The sequence below is a fragment of the Pan troglodytes genome, chromosome 6 (genome assembly GCF_028858775.2).
Source record: "Pan troglodytes isolate AG18354 chromosome 6, NHGRI_mPanTro3-v2.0_pri, whole genome shotgun sequence".
NCBI classification, from domain to species: domain Eukaryota; kingdom Metazoa; phylum Chordata; class Mammalia; order Primates; family Hominidae; genus Pan; species Pan troglodytes.
The window spans coordinates 121300128-121325593 of NC_072404.2; the positions used below are offsets into that span (position 1 = coordinate 121300128).

Here is a 25466-nt window from a genome sequence, read left to right on the forward strand (position 1 = left end):
GCTGAGGCAGGAGAATGGCGTGAACCCGGGAGGCGGAGCTTGCAGTGAGCCGAGATCGCGCCACTGCACTCCAGCCTGGGCGACAGAGCGAGACTCCGTCTCAAAAAAAAAAAAAAAAAAAAACTGGAACTCTGTGCCCATTAAACAGTTATTGCCCAGTTTCCTCTTCCTCAACCTCTGGCAACCAACACTCCACTATCTCTATGATTGTGACTAATTCTAAGTACTTCATATAAGTGCGTTCATATAGTATTTTTCTTTTTGTGACTGGCTTATTTCACTTAACTTGTCACAACATATTTTGTAACATGTTACTTAACATTTCACTTAACATGTTCATCCATGTTATAGCATATGTCAGAATTTCCTTCCTTTTTAAGGCTAAATAATATTCTAGTTTATGTATATATCACATTTTGTTTATCCAATTATTCGTTGATGGATGCTTGGGTTACTTCCATTTTTTAGCTATTGTGAATAATGCTGCTATAAATGTGGACATAAAAATAGCTCTTTGAAAAGTGGGATTAATGGATCATATAGCAATTCTATTTTTAATTTTTTGAGGAACAATAATACTGTTTCCACAGTGGCTGCACCATGTGACATTCCCACCAACAGTGCACAAGAGTTTCAATTCTCCATATCCTCACCAACACTTGTTATTTTCCAATTTTTTGATAGTAGCCATCCTAGTGGGTGTGAAGTGGTATCTCATTGTAGTTTTGATTTACATTTCCCTAATGATTAGTGATGTTGAGCATCTTTTCATGTGATTATTGGTTATTTGCATATATTTTAGGAGAAATGTCTATTCAAGTCCTTTGCCCATTTTTTAATTGGGTGGTTTTGTTGTTGAGTTTTAGGGCTTTATATATTCTGCATTTGAATCCCTCTTGAGATACAGGATTTGCAAATATTTTCTCCCATTCTGTGAGTTGCCATTTTACTCTTAATAGTGTCTTTTGATGCACAAAATTTTTGAATTTTCATGATGTCTAACATGTCTATTTAAAAATTTTTGTTGCCTATGTCTTTGGTGTCACATCCAAAAAAGTCATTGCCAAATCCGATGTTGTAAAGCTTTGCCCCGTGTTTTATTTGAAGAGTTTTATCGTTTTTATCTCTTGTGTTTAAGTCTTTGATGCATTTTCAGTTAATTTTTGCATATGTTGTTAGTTAAGGATCCAACTTCATTATTTTGCATGTGGATATTCAGATTTTCTAGCACTATTTGTTTAAAAGACTGTCTTTTCCCCCATTGAATGGTCTTGCATTCTTGTCAAAAATAATTTGACTCTTGTCATCTCACTCTTGAATCACAAGTCCTCTAGCCTCCAGATGTGGCTTCCCATTCAGTCTGTGTATTGTAGTTACAGCCCTTATTTTGAAATAAACTTGATCATATCTCTCTCGGGCTTAAAAAGTCTTCAGTGGTTTTCCTGGCACCTTCAGAATAAAATAAAGCCCTTCAGCATGGGATACCTGCCCCTTCCTAGGGAGGCCTCACTTCTCACGCCCCCCTGCTTCATCTTGCATGCCTCAGACTCTGGTGGTCCGTCTACTGGTTGATCATAGTGCTCTTTTATGCTATTGGACATGTTACTCCTGCTGCCAGAAATATCTGCCTCCCACCTAACTCCCGTTCACCTAACTCCCATTCACCTACTTGCTGCTCTACTCAGTATGTCTCCTCTGTCTACCACAACCTGCTCCCCATTATGAGAAATGTGCCCTTCTTTGAATGCCCTTATTTCTTTCATAGAACATAATTGCTCTGTGTTGGAATGATAGATTTATCTGCTTGTCTCCTCTCTAGATTGTGAGATCCATGAGAGCCCAGAAAATATCTTAGGATCCCTAGAGCTTGGCATATGGAGGTAAGCAAAAAGATTTTTTAAATCCAGTTGTCCATCCACTCATCCATTCAATATGAATGAGAGAACAGCCCTTTTTTAAAGAGGGATGGCCTTTTCTTAAAAGACCTCTATCTTGAGGCATTATTTTCCCCTATTCAAGTCCCAGTTTATTAGGTCCTGGTACTTAATGGTGATAAAAGGGCATTATTATTGGAAGGTTGGGTATGTCAGGGGCACAATATTAGTTCAAACAGTGAACTGAAGCTTTTTTGCCTGGAATCCATTGGCTTCTTTGATGAGGATAGGAAGCAGCCTGGGACTATTGCTGTGACATGACATCAATCTTGGTGGCTAACGGGAAGGGGTTATGAAGAAGGGGGTGGACTTGGGGGTTGAAGAGGACCTGTGGCTCCAGTCCACCAGAATGAATGACCTAGGCAATGGGAAGTAAGACTGGGAAGTGTTTTACATCTTCTTAGAGTTTGGGATATATGGATGAATTGAGTGAAATGAGGATTTTAGTGAGTATCTCTACTAGGTTCCTGACAGGGATGGTTTCTCCAGGGATTCAACTGAATCTTATAGGTAGATCTGATCTGGTGAAAGATAAGGTATAAATTGGCCTGTCAACAGGACATTCGTACTGGTAGTTATTACTACCATGATGGCTTTAAGAGATTTTGGGGGCTGGCAAGAAGTAGAGTAAATGTAGCAGAACAGATGGATGTTATAGGGAAAATATAGCTGTAAGGAACAGTGAGAGCTTAGTGATGGTGGCAGTAGAGCATAAAAGACAAATTATCTTTAACTTTGGCTTTGCAAAAATTGGGGTATAAAGTGGGGCTATATTACTGAAGCAATCCGATTAGGAGGATTCATAAAAATGAAATGCATTTCATATGCACATCTGGGCAGCTATAGCCACTGTAGGTTTCTTGTAGGTCTGATAGAAAATGAGCCCTGTTGGTGAATACCTTAGCCAATATGATGAATACCTTAGCCAATATGATGAATAGTAGTGAAAGGCTGTACCTTGGGAGGCTCAGGATTATACTGATGCACCCATCACTCACAGTTACTAGACATGTGGCAGAGACTGAATGAAGAGTTGACCCAGGGACACTCCTTGAATATGTCCCCTTTTTTTGATCAGCATATCCTTCTAACCTCCTAGAAGTTCCAATTTACAAAATGTAATGGTGGGAATGAACAAAGAAGTAAGGCACGATTACTCTATCTGGGTGTTAGGGGTACTTGGCCTCTGTGGTTGACACAGCAAGGCTGAGTTGTGGTAAATTCTTGCACATTCTTGCCCATTGATCCTGCCACCTTGAGCAGGGCCCGGTAGCCAGTCCTGTGGTCTAGAACATAACCCCCGTGGTTTTGGACGCTCAGGGTGCTGTGTGTGTTGATGTTGAATGAGTAGGCTTGGTTCTTAGTTGAGCTTTCAGAACTCTGGAAATGCTTGAGTTTGCAGTGACTCGTGCACAGTAGAATGGAATGCCTAGTATTCCATGGTGTATATGTGCCACATTTTCTTAATTCAGTCTATCATTGTTGGACATTTGGGTTGGTTCCAAGTCTTTGCTATTGTGAATAGTGCCGCAATAAACATACATGTGCACGTGTCTTTATAGCAGCATGATTTATAATCCTTTGGGTATGTAGCCATAAAAAATGATGAGTTCATGTCCTTTATAGGGACATGGATGAAGCTGGAAACCATCATTCTCAGCAAACTATCGCAAGGACAAAAAACCAAACACTGCATGTTCTCACTCATAGGTGGGAATTGAGCAATGAGAACACATGGACACAGGAAGGGGAACATCACACCCCGGGGCCTGTTGTGGGTTGAGGGGAGGGAGGAGGGATAGCATTAGGAGATATACCTAATGTTAAATGACGAGTTAATGGGTGCAGCACACCAACATGGCACATGTATATATATGTAACAAACCTGCACGTTGTGCACATGTACCGTAAAACTTAAAATATAGTAAAAAGAAAAAAAAAAGAATGGAATGCCTGATTCTGCATCCCTGTAGATGGGATCAACAGGATCAAAACATGACCTTGATGGCCAAGCCAAGTTCTCTTTTTCCCAAAGGGTTTAAATCTGCCCTATTTAATATGGTAGCCAGTAGCCATATGTATTTATATTAAATTTAAATTAATCAAAATTTAAAAATTAGTTACTTAGTCACACTAGCTACATTTTACATGCTCAGTAGCCACATAAAGCCAGTGGCTGCTGTATTGAACAGTGCTGATTATGGAATATTTCCATCACTGCAAAAGGTTCTGTTGGACAGCAGTAATCCAGATCTCCTTTGTAGAAGAATTGGCACCTGGGGCTGCCTGATCTTCAAGGGGCACATCACAGAGCATGGTGTTGACCCATCTGGATACCATGTTTGAAGTTGACATGGCCCAGAAATTTGACTTCCACCAGTTAAAAATGTACTTCGACAGTTTTGTATTTAACCTGTAAATCCAGAAGCATGTCAGGGCCTTCTGGATGGAGCACTGTGAAATTAGCATACACTTCAAACCCTCTTCCCTAAAAGATCATGCACTACTGTGCTGTACATGGTAGACCTATCTCATAGTGTAGGCTTCAGCAAATACTCTTTGACAAATAATTGGTTCTGTGCTGATGATAAGCCTAATAGGTGAAAGATGGTCTTTCCCTTAAAAAATTGAGATATATGATACCAGTCTCATAAACTCTAATTCACAAGCCCTGGCATTATGAGAGGCACTTAAAGTATGAATGGTGTTAAGATTATCCTTTAATTTTGCAGTAGGCAAATGACCTCCCAAAGATATTCACTTCCTAATCCCCAGAATTTGGGAATACATTACCTTACATGACAAAGGGGATTTGCAGATGTGAATAAGTGAAGGATTTTGAGATGGGGAGACTATCCTGGATAATCCCAGTGGGACTCATGTAATCACACAAGTTCTTAAAAGTGGAGAACTTTTCCCTGCTGTGGTCACAGAGAAAAACGCAACCAATGTAAGAACGGTCAGAGAGATTCAACATTGTTGGCTTTGAAGATAGAGGAAGAGACCACAAGCCGAAGAATGCAGGCAGGCTCTAGAAGCTGGGAAAGAGAAGGAAACGTATTCTCTGCAGAGCTAGCAAAATGAATACATCCCTGTCTACACCTTGATTTTAACCTGGTGAGACCTGTATTGGGCTTCTGACCTACAGAACTCTAAGATAATAACTATATGTTGTTGAACATGCTAAGTTTGTGGGAATTGTAACAATAGCAATAGGAAATGAATACACCTTTTATACAGTGGAGGATGACTAAATAATTTATTTTGAAAATACAACTGTCACAAGGATGAAATATTCATGATCACAAATTGGTGCATTCTTAACTGTGGATAATTATGTATGAAGCCAAATTGTAATAAAACTGTTATTTGCCAAACATAGAAACCTTGCTTCGTGACTAGGCTGAGCCCAGAGTGTTATTCTCTTCTTCTGCCTGTTATGTATCTGGGCAATTGTAGGGCCTTTGCAGGTGAATCCGGTAGAGAACATGCTAAGAATGAGCAGCAGTCATGCATGACTGTATCATTGAAAGCCTTCTAGCCATTTTACAGCTTCACCTCCGTGGTTTTATTTTTTCAGAGGGGACTGAAGGAGATGAATGGATAATAAACTATGGCTAAAAACTTGGTCTGGATGAACTCTTTGATGCGGGGCGGCAGGGGGGCGGGGGTGATGGGTGCGTACCATGGGATCAGTAGCCCTGCACCAGCTCAGAGGTATAATTGTGAGGCTGGTGGAAATGCTCATCAGGGAGAAGGAAATCAGGATCACAGCTTCTGAGGACTGAACATGCTCTCAAATATAGAATCATTAATGGCCTTGGCATTCATGGTGTTAGCCTTGACTCAAATGAGAATGCCTCGACCCTTCCCAGGTTCTCCGAGGCCCCTAAGTAGACTGTCGCTAGGACTTGGGGACATGGAGCTCAGTTAATGGCCTCTTATTTTTACTATGCCATAGCACCCACCTGATTTCTGGAAGGCATTGCTTCACTTTCATAGACAGAAGATGTAACGACTGCCACGAAGATCCCTGGAGCTCTGCCTGGCGATTCTCACTCCCACTGGGTAGCTGACAAATTTTCCCTGAGAAGACATGGTTTCCTCCAGCAGCAGCAGAAGGAGTCATGGGTTTTTCTGTTTCATGGCTCAAACTGTTGTGACTCGGAATTATACTAGGACAGGGCCCTGACTTATTCTTCTGGGCTGGGCTGAGTAAGGCCTGGCTGAGTGTAGCTGGGTACACAGGTAGGGGTGGAATCAAAGCTGGAGGTACCCATAATGCTGGTTAGGAGGATAACTAGCTAGAATAAGGTTGGCAAGAACTGGGTGAGCAGGGATAGGAATTAAGACTGAGGACTGGGCTGAGGGTAGGTCAGGGGTTCTGGCAGCAACACAGCTGGAATGAATGGAGAAGCACACAAACAAAACCAAGCTAAGAAGAGCCTAGATCAAGCTTGTCCAACCCATGGCCCACAGGCTCCATGTGGCCCAGGATGGCTTTGAATGTGGCCCAGCACAAATTTGTAAACTTTCTTAAAACATTATGAGATTTTTTGGTGATTTTTTTAGCTCATAACTATTGTTATCATCCCAGAAGGTGTTCAATTTACCTTGTCTAGATCCACTAGAGGAATCACTGTCTATGACAGCTGTAGCTTTATGAAATGTATTATATTTCTTAAATAGTAAAACTTGAAAGTTGAAATTATATATTGATCCATGGGCTGCAGAATGAATGTTGTGTTAGCAAGTATGAAAACATCATTAATCTCCTTACACATCTCCATCAGAGCTCTTACGTAACCAGTGCATTGTCAATGAACAGTAATATTTTGAAAGGAATCTTTTTTTCTGAGTAGGTCTCAACAGTGGACTTAAAATATTCAGTAAAACCATGCTGTAAAAAGGTGTGCTGTCATCTAGGCTTTGTTATTCCATTTATAGAGCACAAAGCAGATTTAGCCTAATTCTGAAGATCCCTAGGATTTTTTAAATAGTAAATGAACATTGGCGTCAACTTAAAGTCACCAGTTGCCTTAGCCTATAACAAGAGAGTCAGTCTGTTCTTTGAAGTCTGAAGCCAGGTATTGACTTCTCCTTTCTAGCTATACAAGTTCTAGGTGGCATCTAGATGGCATCTTCTCCCAATAGAAAGCTGTTTTGTCTAAGTTGAAAATCTGTTGTTTAATGTAACCACCTTCATCAATGATCTTAGCTAGATCTTCTGGATCTTGCACTTTTATGTGCACAAGGATGTCTTTTATGTTAACTAGATGACTTCTTTCCTTAAACCTCATGAACCAACCTCTGGTGGCTTTAAACTTCTCTTCTGCAGCTTCCTCACCTCTCTCAGCCTTCATTGTACTGAAGAGACTTGCTCTGAATTAGGCTTTGGGCTTAAGAGAATGTCGTGGCTTGTTTGATCTTCTATTTAGACCACTAAAACTTTCTTCATGTCAACAACAAGGCTGTTTCACTTTCTTGTGATTTGTGTGGTTACTGGAGTAGCAATTTTAATTTCCTTTAAGAACTTTTCTTTTGCATTTACAACTTGGTTAACAGGAGCAAGAGGCCCTGCTTTTGGCCTGTTTCAGCTTTGGGCATGCCTTCCTCAACTAAGCTTAGTCATTTCTAGCTTTTGATTGAAAGTGAGAGATGTGTGATTCTTCCTTCCACTTGAACAGTTAGAGGCCATTATAGGGTTATTAATTGGCCTAATTTCAATATTTTTGTGTCTCAGGGCATGGGGAGGCCTGAAGAGAGGAAAGAGATGGGAAAATGGCTGGTTTCTGGAGCAGGAAGCACACACATATATTTATTTATTAGGTTTGACATTTTATATGGGTGCAGTTTGTGTCACCCCCAAACAATTACAATAGTAACATCAAAGACCACTGATCACAGATCACCATAGCAGATATAATATTGAAATATTGCAAGAATTACAAAAATGTGAGCCAGAGACATGAAGTGAGCACATGCTGTTGGAAAAATTGCACTGATAGATCTTGCTCAACACAAGGTTGCCACAAACCTTCATTAAAGAAAAAATGCAATATCTGCAAAGGGAAATAAAGTGAAGTGCAATAAAACAAGGTGTATCTGTAGTTGTGCTGCTGCAAAAATTATCTGTGCTCTGTCTATTCATCCTTTCCCCCTCCCAATCCCTGGCAACCACTGATCTTTTTACTGTCTCCATCGTTTTGCCTTTTCCAGAATGCCATACAGTTGGGATAATAAAGACAGTATGTAGCCTTTCAGATTGGCTTCTTTCACTTAGTAGTACGCATTTAAGCTTCTTTCATGTCTTTTCATGTCTTTTCATGGCTTGGCAACTCATTTCTTGCTAGTACTGAATGATACTCTATTGTCCGGATGTATCGCAGTTTTTAAAATCCGCTTACCAACTCTTAACTTTTAATCCAGTGATTTTCAAACTGGGGCCTTTGGAGATCTGGGCTGAATGTGTATTCTTGAGGACTCAAGAGTTTTAGAATTTGAGAGATAACTAGCCAAGCATATAGTATGTGCTCAATAAGTATAATCATTAGTGACAGAATTACGACTATTGTAAAAGAAGCTACAAGTGTTGTGAAGCAGGGCTGGGTGGGGCCTGTGTTCACAAGCGTTATCCCAGAGAGGAGAGGCATGTCAACGGGATTTGTAGTCAATGCTATTTATTTGCAGCTGGAGAGGGTTTGAACTTCCTGGACAGCTGCCTGGGGCTGCCCAGGCTTCAAGGGCCACATTCCTGGGGCAGATGCTGGACACTGCTGTGGCCTGACAGTTTCTGACAGCCCCATTTTTAAAACCTGGAACATTTTCTTATCTTGAGTTTTCTGGCACTGTTCCCTTGCTCAGTGATTTTCAGAGATAACGGTGTGATTCCTCAATTACCTCTGAAAGGTCTTCCTGTTGCCTGGGCTGTAATTCATGGGGCCTGGAGACCTGAACTCATTTGGGCTGCTCGGGGCTCCCTAAATCTCTGTCCATCCATCTTTAGCTTCTGTTCTCTCTTAACCATCTGTGTTCTGCTCCACTAATATTGGAGATTTTGCTTCCAGATGGCAAGGCTAGAGTAAAATTGCAGCTGGGCAGTGTCATCATCTGTTCCACCATTTACCCCAGGCCATCACCTTCCTTTGTTCATCTTCTTACCTGAAACACAATTTTACAAGGTCCATGTTTTGCTGTCTGAGCACTGCACAGGCCTGAGGTCAGAGCTGTGACCATGACCCAGCCTCTCCTGTACTGTCCTTTGTCTGTGCTCCCCTCTACCTGCATAGTGAAATGCTCCCTGCGCTGACACACAGCTCAGGAGTTTAAGTACCTCCTCCCTTGTGTTCATCTGGATTATGCCTTACTGTATTTCCAGAATTTCATTTTTTTAGAGCCCTCTGCTTCTTAAGTCATATTTTGTTTTAGGGACGGGGTTCTCAACCCTGGCTGCACATTAAAATGATTGGAGAAATCAAACCTCTAGGGTATGGTTTTCCAGTTAATCATAAAAAATCTCTCATGTTTATGTTCTCCATATAATCATAAAAGAAAAAAGTATTAAAATGAGCTTCATCAAAATTAAACATTCCTGTTCATCAAAAGCTACTGTTAAGAAAAAGAAACAAATCACAGACTGGCAGAAAATATTTGCTACACATATATCTGACAAAGGACTTATAACCAGTATAGATTAGCAATTGCTACAATTGAGTAATAAAAAGAAGAAATTGATCAAAAAAGCTTGAACAGGCACTTCACAAAGAAAAATTTGTAAATGATCAGTAAACACATAAAAAGGCATTTAACACCAGTAGTCATAAGGGAAATGTGAATTAAAACCTACTAACATGGCTAAAATTTAAAAATGACAACACCAAATGTTGGCAAGGATGCAGACCAACTGGAACTCTCATTTGTTTCTGGTAGGAGTATAAAGTGGTACAACCACTTTGGATACTGTTCTGGCAGTTTCTCATAAAGTGAAACATACACCTACCCAATGACCAAAAACACTACTTCTAGGTGTCTACCCAAGATAAATGAAAATAGACACAAACTAGTAGACTTAAAAGCTTTATTAATAATAGCCCAAACTGGAAACCATCCAAATGTTCCTCAACTAGAAAACTAATAAACAAATTGTGGTATATCTCTACCATAAAATACTGCGCAGTAATAGAGAAGGAGCAAACTAGTGGTTCCCATGACAACACAGATGAACCTGGAAAACATGATGCTGAGGGGAAGAGATCACACACAAAAGGGTACCTACTACATAATTCCACTTATATAAAGTTCTAGAACAAGTAAACTAAAATACAGAGAACCAGAGCAGAGGTTGTTTCTAAGACAGGGCATCTATGAGTGTCTGGAAACTGCCAGAGAGAACTTTCTGGAATGTGTCTGATGTCTTGATAATGGTGGGTTGTTACAAGGCATAGGCATTTATCAAAACCCATTTTCAAATGATGTCTTAAGTGTTGTATATTTATTATCTGTACGTGCAATTTACAAATTATATATCAGTAAGGAGAATGAAATTTTAAAAACGTTCCCTAGATGATTTTGCTACACAGTAAGGGTTGATTCAATGCTACGCTGGCTCAGTTCATAAAATGTCTCTGTCTTTTCCCTTCAGTTTGAAACCTTCTTTCCTAACATCCAGGTCCTTTGTCTGCCAGCACCATATTTCAGTCTCTTGTAATTAGGAACCCAATAACACCATGAACACTCACCAATGATGTCTTTTTTTCAACACACCAACCTTACCTCTCTGTTGGACAAAATGAAATCTAAAACACCAGGTCTCCTTTCTGAGCAAGGGAGTTATCAGTTGGATAATGGGAAAAATGACTGCCATTCCAGGTGGATAACTGGAAGAATCACTTCTTGTAGGAGAACGAAATGTGTAGTAGCTGCCGAGGAGGTGATGTCCTTTGGCCCTGCCCTCTTATCTGTATGCAGAAATGGGTGTGTTCATATTATGTTTTGGGAAAGCATTTTAGATTCACTTCATCAGATGAGCATCTTTTTGCTCCTAGGCTTACTGATTTCGATGTAGTTGAATAAGTTCTTATTTAACGTGAAGTTCTATGTTTCTTTTTGTTAGACGTACTTCTTTTGAATAAAACATAGTTTTAAAAATTACTATTTCCATTCTAACTTCTCTCTTGCCAAGACCCAAGGATATCTGGGAGAATTTTTTTTTTTTTTTTTTACCGTGATGTGTTTATATGTTTGGACTACTTATTACCCATCTTTGCCATATTTTCTTATCTGTGGAGATGCTGAGACCTAATTTAGCTTATTTTCTGAAAAGCCAGTGTCAAATACCTGTGAGCAACACAGAAGAAATAGATCACCTACTCAGCAGCTTTAACTGTCTAGGACTCAGCTAATAACTGAAAAGTAAGCCACAAAGAGACCCTGAAGACACAAAATAGATGTCATAAAATCCACACACTTTCCTCAGAGGCCAGCCCATCGGAGTCTCACTCACAGTCACTTTCCTCTCACCTGGGACACAGGTGTAACATCTTCACAGCTTGGTTAGATGCACCAAGTTAGAAGACAGAACAAAGATGGCCTTTACAGTCAGGTATATTGATAGCTATAAAAAGGGACAACTGACAGGAGAGAAGAGAGAATCCTTTTCATCTTCACTTTATCCTATTAAAACCAAAATGAGCCTGGGCACGTTAGGTCATGCCTGTAATCCCAGTGCTTTGGGAGGCCGAGAAGGGAGGATTGCTTGAGCCTAGGAGTTCGAGACCAGCCTGGACAACATGGTGAAAGCCCATCTCTACAAAAAATACAAAAATTTGCCTGGTGTGGTAGCACATGTGTATAGTCCCAGCTACGAGGGAGGCTGAGGAGGGAGGATCACTTGAGCCCAGGAGTTCAAGGCTGCAGTGAGCTATGATGGTGCCACTGCACCCCTAGCATGGGCAACAGAGTGACACCCTGTCTCTAAAAAGAAAAAAAGAAAGAAAAATAAATAGAAAGCTCTAGCAGCTATTTGTTTCTGGAGCACCCATGTAAAATCACTCTCAAGGAGCTCTAGAGGCATGACCACATTTGAGGTCAATGCAAAACAGTCATTGATGGTAATGCCTTTAAGCCACCAAGAAAAGGCCGAATGTTCCATGCAGTACTCTTTGAAAAAGGCAGAGAAGTGTGTAATATGGTTTAGAAAGGTCTCTATCAAATTGGGCAGAAATAAAAGTTTTGACTGTTTAAGTGAGTAAGGTGCAGTATCTCAAACCTTCACTGTCCTGGCATAGTGGCCTTGAGGACAGTTCTGGGGTAATGACAATTATGGAGGCAGAACCAGACCCTCTCTGCTATCTTCCATAACCAGCCCATTCCCCCTTTCTGGATGGGGGAGTGCCCTCCTCTAACTGCAGCCATTGCTGTGTGGGCCTCAGCTCCAGTCCGCCACTCCTTGATCATGCAGCACCTGCTACCCTTCTTCCTTGAAGCCTCTGCCACCTGCCACCCCATCTCCTCCTTGGACCTCCAAATCCAACAGACTCTGGTTATCTCTGGGTGGACTCTTCACTCTCCAAATCCATCAGAGGCTCATCTCTTAATCCCATGAATCTGAAATAAAAAGTAGCAATGCGTAAAGAAGTTCTACAGATGAAATGTTAATGACACTTGGAATATGTTTTAAAACAATCCAGCAGGAGTGGGGATAGGAAAGGTGTAGGCAAAACAAGATGGCTATTGACAACTGTCGGGTTTGGGTGATGGTGTCATGGGGCACACTGCCTCTCTTTGTGTATATTTTTAAACATGTCCATTTAAAAAGGAGGTTGGCCACAGTGGCTTACACCTGTCATCCTAGCACTCTGGGAAGCCAAGGTGGGAGGATCATTTGAGGCCAGGAGTTCTTGACCAGCCTGAGCAATATAATGAGATCCCGTCTCTACAAAAAAAGTTTTTAAAATTAGCTGAGCATAGTGGTGGACCCTTGTAGTCCCAGCTACTTGGGAGGCTGAGAAAGAAGGATCGCTTGAGCCCAGGAGGTCGAGGCTGCAGGGAGCCATGTTGTGCTACTGCACTCCAGCCTGGGTGAGAGAGTGAGACTCTATCTTTAAAACAATGAAAATTAAAAATTAAAAAAATTTAAAAATTTTTAAAAAGTTACAAGGACGATATAGGATGTCATAACGCCTAATCAATTCTCATATCTTCATGGGTTTCTGGACAGAGAATGTACCTTCACTTTACCATTAGCCTAAGATCACTCAAAACATCTGGAAGTTATTATTTTAAAAAGAATCTCAGAAGTATGCCTGCCTCTCACTGTTAAATATACGTGATGGTGCAGATTATTCAGAGCAGTGTTAAGGCATCAACATAAGTGCAGCCCCATGGGGTCAGGGACAGAGGTCAAGGTGAAGTGTTTCTTTAGCTTTGAAGACTTCTGGCACCCAGGCTTACACCTACACTTCAGCTCGGCAATCCGGATGTCAGGGAAGTGAGAGGCGAAGTTTGAACCCATGTGAACTGTACATTTTGGGACTTGAGTATTCAGGAACTTGGCTCTCTTTGATGAGAAATTACTTCCCTCCTCCATCGGCTCAGCTTTTCTTCTTCCACCTTCCCTTTCCTCCTTCGTCTCTCCCTCCTCTTTCCCCTTCCTCTCTTCTTCCTCTTTCCCTTCCTCTCTTCCTCCTTCCTTTCTTCCTTCCTCCTTTTAAGTCATCACCACCACCAGCACTACAAAAACCTATAGCATGTTCATGTCAGAACTTCTAAAGAGTTGTTGTAAAGATTAAGATACAAGTGGGGAAGAAAGAAATTTAAATTCATTAGAATAATTTTGATCATCATAATTAAAACAATTTTTCTTTATTATGGACACTTTCAAGCATATAAACATCTGACTAATCCAACGAACCCCTTGTACTAATCACTCACCTTCAGTAAAGTTGGCCAATCTCTATTTCATCCTTTCATCTTTTTCCCCAATCATGTCCACCCTCCTCCTGACCCCACCTGAGATTACTTCAAAACAAATCCAAGGCATCATATTGTTTCATCTGTAAATAATTCAGCAGTATTTATAAGAGATAATCTCTCTTATTTTAAACATAATCACAATACTATCATATCTAAAAAAAAATTTGTTAATATTATAAAATATTCAGTCAGTTCTCAAATTTCCCTGATTATCTCCTTTTTATTCTTGGTTTGTTCAAATGAGGACCCAAATAAGACGCACTCATTGCATTCTGCTGAAATAGCTCTTGTTGCTCATAGTCTGTAGGCTTCCTTGCCCTCCTGTTTTCTTGCCGTTTATTTATTGAAGAAACTGAGCTATTTGTCTTGCAGAATTTTTACCGTTCTGCATTTTGCTGATTGCATCTTCATGGTATCATTTAACATGTTCTTGTAATTCCTGTAATTACCTAGAATTCCTGTAATTACCTGTAATTCCTATCAGCTGATAGTTATACCTAGAAGCTTGTCATTATTAGTAGCAATATCAAAAACTTCACTTTTGAGACTGGCAATTTCTACGTCTGACATCTTACCACAGTGAACAAGGCAGCATCCCAAACTCTTCTGAGTCAATAAGAAAAGGGTAACTCTTGCAGTAATGCCAAGTTCAGTTTCTGTTCACTTTGCAAAAAATGTATGCCCCCTACTAGACCCATGACTGTCAACTAGAATGTGCTGGGCCTCCTCTCCTGTCTGTGCATGGGAATGGGCACAACCAGGTGGAAAGAACATGAACTTGGGAGTCAGAGAGCTCTAGATGTGAATTCTGACTTCAGGTTTTATGAAGTACATAACTTGTCTAGTGAATTCATATCTCCACTTCTCAGATTCCTTGTATACAAGGATAATGTCTGTCTTACCAGGCTGCCAAGATGCACCTGACATGTAGTATGTGTTCAATAATTGTTTCTTTTCCAGCTTAGGTTAAAAATGGGAATTTTCAAGAAACCACAAACCCACAGAGTTTGTTTAGATCCAAACACAGATATGGCATTTACCAGCCTCGTAAACAATAGAGGAGGCTTTCAGGCAAGCCCCAAGAAAGCATGTTCAGAAAGGGGAAGGAACGTGGGGACAGGAACTATTGCTCCCCTTCTCTCTTTGTACTCAGAAAATCCAGGAAATTCTTCTTCAAGAAAGCATGACCCATTTCAGCCTAAAAGCGTGCTTTTCTCTGGACTGTGCTGGCTTGAGAACATATTTCTTTTACCAAAAAATGAGTTCACAGTAAGTGACTCAGAAGCATATGGATGAAATTTCCTTTAAGCCACTCAAGGGATTAGAAATTAAGGGAAAAAGTGCCTGGCAAAATGCATTTGGGGTTTTGCCAAGCCCAAACCAACTGAGAAATAGTTAAGACACAAGGCAGATCTCAAATGCTGCCAAGTTTACCCATCTTAGCAGGACAGAGATTTATAATTAGAGCTGCTCAGAAAAGCACTGCCTTACGGGTGGCAAAGGACAAAAAAGGCTTTGTCCCCAACATCTCCACAGGCTGCGGTTTCCCAGATGGGCCCTTAACAGTGTACACACCCTCTCCATCGCCAGGGTCCTCAAAGCCACCGCCTCTACCAAGCAAGGTTCGACTTCTACACCACGCCCCTGACATTCTCTCCAGGCCTCTTTTGTTTCTGGCCCAGGCTGGATGCATCACACTGTGAATTCCTGGATGAGGAAGAACAAATCTTGCGGAGTGGTCTGGAATTACAGAGGAGAGCCATAATGGGAAAATGCGACAAAGCAATTACCTTCTCTGACATACACATTTTACCCCTGTCTCTCACCTTTGTCACGTTTCCCCATTTTTTCACCTTCTGTGGGTTTCTTTTTCTGTAAAATGAAGGGATTGGATCTGCTGTTTTCAAACTGTGCTACCTGGAGCCACTTGGGGGCCTGGCGGGGCCCAGTGGAAGTGGATGGGGAGATGGTGAGAAGGGCTCTCTTCAAAAAAAGCAGGAGGGGGCTCCAACATAGCATTTCAAGGAAATCAAGGGATCCAAAGTTAAACAATTTGAAAATCACAAGTCTGGACGAAGTCTCATTGTTCTTTCCAACTGAACACTGCCGGTGTGGTGTGCCTCACTTCTCAGTCTCCATTCACTAACCCAAATATCCCCAAAGATGTGCACCAATTCTTCTGTCTAGCATTCATCAGAGTGCTCCTGTGTGCCAGGCCCTCTGCTAAGCACTGGGCATACAGCAGTGAACAGAAACCCCAGGGGGCTCATAGACCAGTTGGGAAGATTGGCATTAAACAAATGAATATGTAAATCCAAATCAAGAGGTATGAACACCATGAAAGACAAAATCATGGTTGAAAGTTGAGTGGGCCTGGGGTTGGAGAGATACTGCCCTAAGCATCTCCCCTCCCCACCTGGCTTGCCACTTGCCCCTTTATAGAATAACTAATCATTGTTCAGTCTTTGATAGCTTCCATTGAAAATGTCCCTCTTCTACCTGACAGAGTAGGGTCAAGACACCCAGAGCACAAAGGAGCTGATGGGTTTAGTTAGCTGTTACTGCGGAAAGCCAAGAGGATGAGCTTGAGAGAACAGACTGAGGGCTTTAGATGGGTGAGTGTGAGAAAGTCTACAGTGCTTGCTGTGCTGAGGAAAAAATCCAGGTGGATCACCTGGAGGTGACCCAAAGTGCCAATGAAGTCCATGTCAATGGCCCTCTTCACATACTTCACTACTGTCTCTGGAGCTCTCCTGAACATCTTTCTCCCATTCCTCACTGAGTTTTGCTAGACATGGCAAATGTTAACTCATTACCAACTCTTAATTGTATTGCTGTTTCTTTGCCCCTGTCTAGCTCTTTCTATTTGTACATTTTGTAAAGAGAAAAGGAATTTAAAAAATAAAACCAAAACAATCTCTGGAGACATTTCTGTGGTTTCCGCTATAGGTAAGGGGCAAATTCACCGTTTCTGGCCTGCAGCGTGTCTGGCCTCTTACCTGAGAGGGAGATGGGGGAGCTAAGCAGAGGGAGACTGGCTTGGCTGCTTGAACAGTGAAGACTCCTGCGGGGCACTAGATGGCAACATTTCTCCAAATCTAAACTTGGCAAGGCCCTGTGGACACAAGGTCAACAGTGCACAGATGCTAATCCCAACACATTTTATGAAACTCAAGCTTGTGTGGAGGAGAAGACTGAAGCTAGATCTGGTGGACGAGAGGTCCTAACAGTCTCTCTCTCAGAGCTCGGCCCATAGTTAAGAGGCTAGTGGTGCTAACTATTTCTACCACTACCACCACCACCACTGCTACAACCATTGCCATCATCACCACCACCACTATCACCACCACCACTACCACAATTGACTCACTCATGTTGGTATTGTTTTCATTGGTGCTGAAAATTAAACCCTCATTCAGACTAATTCTGGGAGGAGAGATCTAGTTAGCGATATACATCCTTTCAATGTTTTTTCAAATATATGCTACAACTAGATTAACAAACTGCTGCCCAGTATAGAAACTCAGGAGAATTGCTTTAATGAATAGATAAGAATGGTTTGTATCTGCATATCACTGCTTTTGGTAGATAAGTAGTTGCTTCTTATCTACTTAAGCAATATTTGAAAATAGTATTGTTCTATGTGAACTGAAAATCTACTCCGGAGTTGTGTTTGCATTGTCAATTGATTTAGCATGCGCTTTCTGCTTAGTAACCAGCCCCACTCCCAGGCCCTGCCCTTTTAATTAGTCACCTGTCATCATATTGAAGTGTTCCTCTTGAGGCACCAGTGACCCATGGAGAGTCAAAACCTGGCACTTGACACAGAAACAAACATTTGCTGAACTTATGTAATCGGGCTGGTCAGATGAACTGTTTCTTGGTGATCATGAATTGAACTTACATGAAAGAACAGGAATCAAGGTGGTCAAGAGGGTGGGAATGTCAAGGGGAAGAGGGCCACCTAGCAGAGTTATAGGACCCAAATTTGACTGCTGGCCACTTGTGTAGATGCCTTAAAGCCCCAGTGCTCCATAGCTGCCACTTGACAGAGGTAGATTTTTTTGCATAGTTCCATTCATGTACTCAATCAACAGATAACAATTAACTTCTGACATGTGTCCAGCATGCTTTCAGGCTCTAGGAATACAGCACTGCACAAGGTACCTGCCCTTATAAGGCTTACATGCTGGTGGAGGAAAGAAACAGAAACAAATAAACAAATTAATAAATATAATTTAGGTTTGATAATACAAAAAGTAAAGCAGGATTCAGACACAGTGACAAGTAATGGTGTGTGTGTGTGTGTGTGTGTGTGTGTGTGTGTGTGTCCGTGTCCTTTGATTAGTTAGATTCATTAGGGAAGGCTGCTTGGAAGAGATGACATTTGAACAGACAGACTCGAATGAGATGAGGGGGTGAGTCACGTAAGAGTCCCTCAGCTAAAACTAAACCACGTATCACCATTATAGTGAACTGACCTAAGTCAACTTGGTCATGATGCACCACTCTTAAGTTCTTTTTAGTTGAAAATCGTTGTTGAAAGATTGAGATAAATAATTTCTATGGTTTGAATGTATGTATGTGTGCCTCCAAAATTTGTAAGTTAAAACTTACACTCCAAGGTGATGGTATTAAGAGGTGGGCCTTTGGGGAAGTGATTAAGTCCTGATGGCTCCACCCTTGTGAACTGAATTAATGCCCTTATAAAAGAGGCTTCAGAGAGCTGCCTGACCCATCCTCCATCCCTTCCACCATGTGAGCACGGAGGAAGAGGCACCATCTTGGAAACAGAGATCAGCCTTCTCCAGGTACTGAATCTGCTGGTGCCTTAATCTTGGACTTCCCAGCCACTTAGGTTCTCTGGAAGCAGATACTGAGACAGATACTAAGATGGAGAAACCTCATCTCTACTAAAAATACAAAATTAGCCGGGAGTGGTGGCGCATGCCTGTAGTCCCAGCTACTCAGGAGGCTGAGGCAGGAGAATCACTTGAACCCAGGAGGCGGAGGTTGCAGTGAGCCGAGATCGTGCCATTGGACTCCAGCCTGGACAACAAGAGCGAAATTCTGTCTCAAAAACAAAAACAAAACAAAAAAACATATATGGCCAGCTAGTTCTGCTTTTTAAAAAAAACTCAAAATAATTGAATATCACAAAGAGTACAGACCATCTTTAAACTTCATTTATACTCTTTACACTTATTTTCTCTTGCTAGTTTATCAAAAGTACGACATGATTAGGAGTTTATTTCCATGTTGATGGAGCTTTATAATCTACAAATTGAAGGGAATTATTAATGGTAAATAACTGCTCTGAGTTTTTTTGTTTGTTTGTTTTTACTGGTCTGTTTGAATTCTCTTCTGTTAGAAGAATTTAAGTTCAATAAAGTTTAAGGTAAGTTAAAAAAAAGAAAAAGGGAAGGAATCTAGATTGGGCAGAGGGAAAAGTTGAACCATAATGCACATCCAACAAAGCCTCAACCAACCCAATGTTGAGTTTTAGAGTGAATACTGTAATGAGAAAAACCTTCCCCCAAACTGGGAGGGAGTGGAGAGACCAAAAAATGACTTAAACAAGTCCAGCCTGGCAAATAAATGAGTTTATTAGGACTTACATACGAGGAGCTCTTGGACAGCAGCAGGACAGCTTTAGAGATCCACCCTGCCCCCCATCCCTAAGCTGCTTTTAAGCTAATTTTCTGGCTCTTTGCTCTGTGTGTGTGTGTGTGTGTGTGTGTGTGTGTGTGTGTGTGTGTGTGATGGGATTGCTTTCCCTGGTAGGTTTGCAGATACTCTCTGGGATGTTTGGTTTCTCAGGGATACCTGCTCCTCAGCTGGGTACCATGGGCTTGGCTCATGGCCTGGCCTTCAGGGTTCAGGAAGCAGACACACATCCCTCAGCAACCTGGCAGGGGACACATCACACTACAAATATTAGCCATCGGGGTTATCTTGCACTGGGTCAAATAGCTGCGTCTTTATCCCTGACCTGGCTCAGGCAGCAGATAAGGGCTGTGGGTGAGGAGGCTCTCTGCATCTGAAGCAGACCCCGAAGGAGCAGGCAGCTGCGGCTGTCCCCTGATGGTACTCCCCACAGCTGGGTAGCAAGTCCTTCCTTGAAGGAGGACTCTGGGCCACACATTTATGTATCTACCACACCATCAGAGGTGTTTGAATCAGAGCAACTCCATCTTGAATAGGGACTGGGTAAAATAAGGCTAAGACCTACTGGGCTGCATTCCCAGATGGTTAAGGCATTCTAAGTCATGGGATGAGATAGGAGGTCAGCACAAGATACGGGTCATAAAGACCTTGCTGATAAAAAAGGTTGCAGTAAAGGAGCCAGTCAAAACTCCCCAAAACCAAGATGGTGACAAGAGTGATCTCTGGTCATCCTCACTGCTACAGTCCCACCAGCACCATGACAGTTTACAAATGCCATGGCAATGTCAGGAAGTTACCCTATAAGGTCTGAAAATGGGAGACATGAATAGTCCACCCCTTGTTTTCATATAATCAAGAAATAACCATAAAAATGGGCAACTGGCAGCTCTTGGGGCTGCTCTGCCTATGGAGTAGCCATTCTTTTATTCCTTTACTTTCTTAATAAACTTCCTTTCACTTTACTGTATGGATTCACCTGAAATTCTTTCTTGTGCGAGATCCAAGAACCCTCTCTTGGGGTCTGGATTGGGACCCCTTTCCAGTGCAGTGGAGAATGTAACACGTCTAAAATACGTTGGCCCATCCATACATCTTGAATACCTTTAATTTCACAAAGGAGAGTCCACTTCTAATATTCATTGTACTTATTAACGATGAACTAATTTAAACAATAAAAATCCATTTCTGACATTCACTATGCTAATTAACAAAGCCTCAGGTATTCAGGGAGACATCGATCAAAGAAGCACTTAAAGTGGCTGCCTCTGGAATGTGTCCTTTCTGATAAAATACTAGCTCACTACCCTGGAGTAGAATTTTCCATTAGAGCAACTGACTGCCCTTAGAGTAAAAGCAGAAACGAACCAGCACACACATAATATCCCTGTCTCTACCTCACTGGAGTATTTAAAGTAAATTGGAGACGTCTAAACGGCTCTCATTTAGATATGCTTGTCTTTGGGGTCTTAGATGCTTACTCTCTGATCTTGTCCAATCATGCTGTCTTATGGATTATTTGGTTGCAAGGGACAGAAACATACCTGGACTAGTTGGAGTTCAATGGGGGTTACTGTATGGATCCAAGGATTTGACAGGCAACCTCTAGATACCAAGGTTGACAATGAAGGCTCAGAGTGGAACGAGGATGTTGGGATCCCAAACGTTCCCTGCCTCTCTCATGAGGCCACAGTCTTCTCTTCTCTCTGCTTGTCTGTGTGTCTGCTTCTGTCTTCCTCTTCTCTCTGCCTTTTCCATTTCCTCATTGGCACACTTCTCCACTCCTGAGTCTATATAACCATTGAGTTGGAGCACTCTTCATCACTGAAACATCACCATCTCTCTTAGGTCAATGTCTTGAAAGAGAAAAAAAACAAAGAGAAAGTGTGACAGGCACAGCCCTGCCCATGGCCTGAGGTCTTTTGGGTTAGAGTGTTCAGTCATCAGTGGACAGGGTGTGATAAGAGCAGGGTGAATGAGGCCGGGCAGGGTGATACATGCTTGTAATCCCAGCGCTTTGGGAGGCTGAGGTGGGCGGATCGCTTGAGGTCAGGAGTTTGAGACCAGCCTGGCTGACATGGTGAAGCCATCTCTACTAAAAATACAAAAATTAGCCGGGCGTGGTAGTGCATGCCTGTAGTCCCAGCTACTCCTCAGGAGGCTGAGACAGGAGGATTGCTTGAACCTGGGAGGCAGAGACTGCAGTGAGCTGAGATCACGCCACTGCACTCCAGCCTGGGTGACAGAGTGAGACTCTGTCTCAAAAAAGAAAAAAAAAAAGAGCAGGGTAAATGAGAGTCCTCCTTGGAGCTGTAGAAGGACAGATTACCCCAGAAAAGGATGAAGATAGGGAGGCTGTAATCACCATCACGCAGCAGTCCTACTTACTGGGAGTACAGCATCTTTCTAGAAAATTCCTTGATTTGCACAGGTACACACATGTACACCATGCATAGTCAAACCAACCTAAGAATTACTCCGAAGGCTATATATTTAAATTATGATTTTTAAACTTATGATATTCAAATGTACACATAAGGTGGTTTCCTAGACTCAGCTCATAAAGAAATGTCTTCTTGTTATCTCTCTCTGAGACTCCCTTTGCTACAAATACCACCTTCTCGGTTGTAATTCAAGGAGGTCGGAATTGACTTTCCTGGTCATGGCCACTTCCACCAATCTGGGTACCACCCAATAGCCATGGCTAGAATGGCACAGTCCATCCCTCATAGACATTGTCAAAGGCTGTGAGTCAAGTAACTCATGACCAAATCTAGTCTACAGTGAATTCTCCAAGGAAACTCCGTCCTCTATCCCAACTGTAGCAACTGGACCACAGCATAGGCTATCAGCCCAGGGATTTGATTCATGAAAGCAAAGCTGTCCTCCAGCCTGAGTACATAGAAACCTCATATTGTTCTCAATGTTTCCTGTCACGCTTGTTTGCATCACTTACAATTTCCCAGGGACACTGGTGTGTCAACTAATCTTATCAGCCAGGCATCTGTAAGCAGGCATGGCAATAAAGCAAACAGAGCCCTGTGTCCAGTTTGTAGGAGCTGATCCCTTCTGCCCAGGGCAGCGACAGGACTCTGTCCAGGCCTGGGGGAGGCTCTCTCCTGTCCCTGGAGTCCTTTCCCTCTGGCTTCCTATCCCTTTAACAGGGGCAGAGCCTTTATCCCCAGTCAGAGGAAATGCAGAAACTGGAGATGCCTCAGGCAGATAGGATTTTGCCTAATGAAAAACCTCAGAAATGCTTGAAGAGAAAAGTCTTGTTGCTCCTACTCAGACCCCACCCCCCACCTTGTTAGGGGTAGGAACAAGCAAGACCTGAGTGCCCTGGGCAAGTATCCTTAGGCCAGTAGTACTGCCCCTGCCCCATGGCTGGCCCCATTGACAAATAAGTCCCAGACATTTTTGCCCTGTTCATGGCCTCCACCCAAACCCAAACTCACCCCACTCTCCATTTTCTCTCCTATTTCCAGTTGGTGCTGAACCCCAGTTACCTGTTACTAAGAGCCTCACTCTTCTCCTTCAGCTCTGTAGGTCTCTCCAGCTCTCACTCTGCTGTTTCCCCTTAATTCAGATTTACAGTCTCCCTTTGGGTCCTGTACTTCTCTTCTTCCCCAATCCTGACCTGCTCCTGGAACCCTAACTCTAAGATGGGACTCTGTGGCTGGCAAACCCCCCCAGGTCTCCCACAGACCCTCAGATCAGGAGCCTCTGAAACACAGAAAAGTAAATTGGAATGGAATTCGTGCTACACCATGGTGAAGAAGAGGAACTCTAGCAAAATCTGTAAGCAGCATATTTTCTTGTCTCCATGGAGCACCCTAAGTGCAGAACCAGAATGCTCTGAAATGAGAGTTTGACAGTAGTGCTTTCTAATCTCCTCTCACTCAGGTAGACTGGAAAAACGAAACGTTTCTGTAGTTGGCCTGACAGGGCTCCCTGGGGACATCAGAGGCAGCCCCCAGTTGATGAGACAAACATGGTGGGCGTGGACTGTAGGTTCCTGGTTTGGCCCTTCTACTGAAGTGGGAGAGCTGGAAAGTCCCCCATTTGCACCACTTGGGTTCCAGGTGTGAGTATCTCCATAATACTCGGGCACGATAATGTCACCTAGAACTGGCTTGAGCCCGTTCCTGCAAGACAGGCGAAACATTTACACTCTTGCTGCTCACCCCACCTCCCCGATCATCAGCCATTTTCCTTAGGGGTCCTCTCGCCTCAGAGGCACTGGTCAGGGCTGATTTAGGAGTCTGCCTTCACGATCCCCCTTCCCAGGCCTTTCCCTAGAAATCCCCTGGAGGTTGGGGCTTTTTTATTCTCCCCAAACAAAGCCCCTAAAAGAGACCCCTGAGCTTAAAACACCAAAGATCCTTTCCCCCATCTCTGACAGCCAAGAGCACCCAGGCCCCATTCCTTCCTGATGACCAAACCCCTCCCACCTGCTCAGTGATTGACAGTGGGATTTCTTGTTATAGCAGCAAACAAATGAACCAAAGGAGGAACAAAATGGAACCAGATTGAATTCTCAGTTCTGTAGGTTCTTCTCCTCCACCTCTGCCACACACAAACACCTTTGTCCAGTTACTTTTCTTTCCAGTGATTATGAGGGAAGGAATAAGAAGCAACACTAGGAGATGGGATCACCATTCTATTTAAGAGGACAAATGTGCTGTTTACTTATCTATTTTATTTTATTATTTATTTATTTATTTATTTTTGAGATGGAGTCTTGCTCTGTCACCAGGCTGGAGTGCAGTGGCATGATCTTGGCTCACTGCAATCTCTGCCTCCTGGGTTTAAGTGATTCTCCTGCCTCAGCCTCCCGAGTAGCTGGGACTACAGGCACCCACCACCACACCCAGCTAATTTTTGTATTCTTAGTAGAGACAGGGTTTTACCATGTTGGCCAGGATGGTCTCCATCTCTTGACCTCATGATTCACCCGCCTTGGCCTCCCAAAGTACTGGGATTACAGACATGAGCCACCACGCCTGGCCTATTTATCTATTTTAAATTTATTCTTAATTGACAAAATTTGGTATGTATTTATTGTGTACAATATAGACAAATGTGCTATTTATGTATGTAAGTGCTCTGAATAGTGCAATAATTGAGGACAGAGGGGCTGCCAGAATCCAGACTGGAGCCAAATTGCCTGGGATTGAATCCTGTCTCTATCACTTACTAGATTTGTAAACTTAGGCAAGTTACTTAACTTCTCTGTGCCTCAGTTTCCCCACCTGTAAAACGGGGGATGTAGATATTAGTACAACACTGTCTCATAGTGTTGTTGTGAGGATTAAAGAGTTATTCTATATTAAGCACGTAGAACAGTATCTGGCAATGGAAAGCACTGTATAAATCCTTGCTCTTATTATAGATAGCTGTGATACAATATTTCTGTTTCTGTCACTATATACTTGGTTATCATAGTTTGTATTATAAGTGGGGAGCAAGTCTAATTTATAGTTTATTTATAATGAATGCCCAGCTACTTCGAAAAGATATTTAAAGTAGTTGAACAATGACAGTCACTGGAAAATTCATCAATTAGGGTCTTATTTGTAGTTCTTTTATAGAAGATTATAATTTTTTATCTCAAGGGAAAAACTGCCCTTTTTTGTTTGTATGTTTACACTTGTGGGGTAGTGGAAAGCATCTTAAACCATAAACAAGGAGACCTTGATTATAATAATGAGAATGCTGGAGGCGCCCTGTAACTTTTTGTGGAATGTGAGAATACCGTTTTGAGCACCTACCATGTGCCAGGACTCACTACTTCACCCAGATGATCCTCTTTGATTCTCACAATCTGTTCTGCAATGGAGAAGCACTCTTGCCCCCACTTTTCGATGAGGAAGCAGGATCAGGGAGCTTAAGTAA

General features: G+C 42.2%; 1 long non-coding RNA gene across 1 annotated transcript in view; it reads left to right on the plus strand.

Moving 5' to 3' along the window:
• LOC129135561 (uncharacterized) overlaps positions 1-23357 on the plus strand; it is a 64578-nt gene extending 41221 nt beyond the window's left edge. Inside the window, exons 4-5 of the long non-coding RNA XR_008536518.2 lie at positions 1820-1880; positions 3561-23357. This is a non-coding gene — a long non-coding RNA (uncharacterized LOC129135561). The remainder of the gene's footprint in view (positions 1-1819; positions 1881-3560) is intronic.
• Positions 23358-25466: the final 2109 nt, after the last annotated feature.